Here is a 3,403-nt window from a genome sequence, read left to right as displayed (position 1 = left end):
AGCCAGTGGTTAAAGGAGCCCACAATGTGGGGACCAGGAGCTTGAAACTTTCTCTCCCCAGTGTCTGGAGCTCTGGCAGCGCTTAGTAAATGCTCGCTGACTGATCGAATGTGCCCAGAGTTCTCTTGATCTTCCTGCCTTATACTTGCTCTTATGAAAAGACCTGAGACCTACACTGACATATAAGTAACTGATGGTAGTTTTCAAATGATGCCCCTCAAAGGAGTCTATTCTTATGTTACAGATCCCATTCCAGTGAGCAGACCCTGGAGACTCTGCAATGGGAAGACCCAAGAGACAAAGACAGAGGAAAAGAGGGTTTGCCAAGGCTTCAAGGGCTCCCAGCTGGCAGTGGTGGGGGTGGGGGGAGAAGAAGGAGACTTTGATGGAGCAGAAAGGAAGCCCGGGAGAAGTTCTGGTGTCCCCTCCAAAGACCCCCTCCCAGAGTTCAGAGTCATAGAATGTAAGAGGCTGGGGGACCTTAGAAGTGATCTAGACCTTTGGTTAAGAAGAAAGGAAGTGGGAACTTCCCTGGTGGTCCAGTGGTCAAGACTTTGTACTTCCACTGCAAGGGGCACAGGTTCGACCCTGGTCAGGGAACTAATATCCCACATACCCTGTATTCCGACCAAAATAAATAAATGAAATCTCTACCATGGCCAAAATGCCCTATGTTTTTTTTAAAAAGGAAGGAAGGAAGAGTTCCTTATTTCTCCTGTTCTGTGTATTGGTTTCGTTCACTCAGGCCCCCTGGCAGCTCCTTGGTTTTTGTCATTCAGGCTTCCTAACCAGAAAGAAAATAAGGCTTCTCTCTCCTGGATGAGGTTGGTGTGAAGGATCCTGGGAATGGACTCCATGCTGGTCCAGCTTGAGGGATGCTCACCACCCTAGGACCCTGGAGCCAGTGTGACCCTGCATGTATTTGGACAACAGGTTAAAGGATGGAGAATGGTTCCCCAAGACAGAGGGTCATCACATAACTAGCCTCTGTGTGAACCCCGAGCTGGGCAATCACCCTGTATCAAGTCTACTACAAAGCAAGCTCATTATGGCATTTAAACACATTCTGTTGTCTACTGACAGGGAAATAGGTGAATAAATTATGGTACCTCTTATGGAATCCTATGCAGCTGTTAAAAAGATTGAAGAAGAGCTGTACATCTTTAGATGGAAAATCTCCATACTATATTAAGTAAAACATGTTTCAGAACAGTCTGTATATGGTATTTATGTATAACAAAGCAATATATATATATATGTATTTAAAATTTACTTTTAAAAAGTTGGTAAAACTTTATACCAAACTGTCAAAGAAGATGACTTCTATATATGTACATATTTTAAAAAATTCTTTTACCAAAGATATATATTGTTGTTGTTTAGTTGCTAACTTGTGTCCAACTCTTTTGTGACCCCATAGGCTATAGCCTGCCAGGATTCTCTGTCCATGGATTTCCCAGGCAAGAATACTGGAGTGGCTTGCCATTTCCTTTTCCAAAGGATCTTCCTGACCCGATCCCAATCCAATCCATGTCTCCTGCATTGACAGGCAGATTCTTTACCACTGAGCCACCTGGGAAGCCCAAAGGTATGCATTGCTTTTGTATTAAAAAAAAAAATGAATATACACAGGAAGGAAAAGGTCTAATGCTCATAGTCTGCAGTTAAGGAACATGGAGGACAAAGAAATTAAATGACTTGCACAAAATCACAAAAAAATAAAAGTCTGATGTTCAAACTGCCGAGGAGGTGGCCTTCTTTCATTATCTGTCCAGTCTAGCAGCAAGGGACGGAGGTGGTGGGAACCCACAGGGATCCAGTCCAGATGGCACCAGGGGCGGGCCCGGGAGCAAGGAGGGAGCCTGAAGTGGAGGAACAGAGTGGTTGTTGATTCTATAACTTGCTGATGCTTTCAGGTTTTGCCCACCACCCCTCCTTTGCCAGCAAACACTGGCCTGGGGACACATGTTTACATCTAAATGCTAGGAATGGATTAACCTGGTGTCTTGCTGGAGAGGGAGAAGCCTAGGTCTCCAGGAACATGAAAGGAACTCAGTGGCTCCAGGGATAATGAGAAATGAAGAGGCTCAGGTCTGAATCAATTAGAGTCTCTATCTGAAATGTAAACCAGGTTCCTGCCCAAATGCCCCTTTCCCTCGTCCTGGTCCTGGAGTCCCAGAGGAAGAACCAGAGAACAATGCAGCCTTTGGAGTGGCTGCCTTTCGGAGGCCACGGCCGTCTGTCTACTGCATGGAGGCCCCGGCCCACGTGGGGAGCACGGGCAGCTCAGCCCGCCCTCTTCCGTGCTCCTGGATGCCGCTGACACCGAGCCCTCAGCAGCCAGGGTTGCCTGTGCTGACTCCTAACTCCAGAGCCTGTGCCAGCACTGGGGGACAGACAGAGAGATCTGGGGTCCTGCTAGGCATCAGATGCTCAGGTTCTGATAGCAGCAGAAGCCCCCAGCCCGGATCCCCATGGCTGGGCATCTCCCCTCTCCCACTGCCCCTCCCACATTCACAGTGCTCAGACTTACAATGTCTGTCCAGGCGAATGGGGTCCGAGGTCTCCACCAGCCCTCTTTCTCCAAGTACTCTCTGAGTGTCCACATCAGAAGCCTCCCACCTGATCACTCCTGCGATCTTCTCTCTTAATCGTCTCACTTCCTCTGAAATCAAAGATGAGAGGAATTCCAGTTCTAGCATTTTCTGGCTGTATCACCTTACAGCCCTTAGGAACATTTTCTTCATGAGCCTTTCTGGGCTTCAGTTTCTCATACTATAAAATGAGGTTCAAGGCGAGGAGTCCATGAGTAAGTCATATATGGAAAGCTGAGTCCATAGGAGATCTTTTTCTCCCGCCCCTGTGTGCCTCATCCCTACAGCCAGTAAAGGGAATTAACACGATCTGCTAAAGGACAGGGGAGTAGCTGCAGAGAGGAGACCCCTGGGGAGCTCGGATCAGAAGGTGTTTACTGGGAGCGGAGGCAGAATTCTGGTTGACAACGATCCTGTAGACCAGTCACCCCAAAGAAGAGGGGGCGGCTGGATGGTATGTTGCCAGGGCTCTCCACAGAGGAGATCAATTTCTCAGTCACCAAGTGGTGGGAGAGACGACCGCAGGAGAATGGCAGTGGTCTTCAAGCGCATACGGGAACCACAAGACGAGGCGAGTAGACATCAAACCTGATCCTAGCCGATGTGCAGAATCACGAGGGCTACCCACGTGTAACCGGGAGCAGGGACTTCTCATCCGTCTGCTTAGTGAGGTGCGTGAGACAGCTGCCTGAGGGCAGTGGGTCTGTGTGTGTGTCTGTGGTTTTTGGTCTGGACTCCGAGGAGGACTTCCTGTAGCCCTGCCAAGCCCCACTTTTACATATTAGGCTTCTGAGCCCAAGACGTGTTGG

This window comes from Bubalus bubalis, chromosome 5 (genome assembly GCF_019923935.1).
Source record: "Bubalus bubalis isolate 160015118507 breed Murrah chromosome 5, NDDB_SH_1, whole genome shotgun sequence".
NCBI lineage: Eukaryota > Metazoa > Chordata > Mammalia > Artiodactyla > Bovidae > Bubalus > Bubalus bubalis.
The sequence above is the reverse complement of the archived record's forward strand: the minus strand, read 5'-3'. Positions refer to the sequence as shown.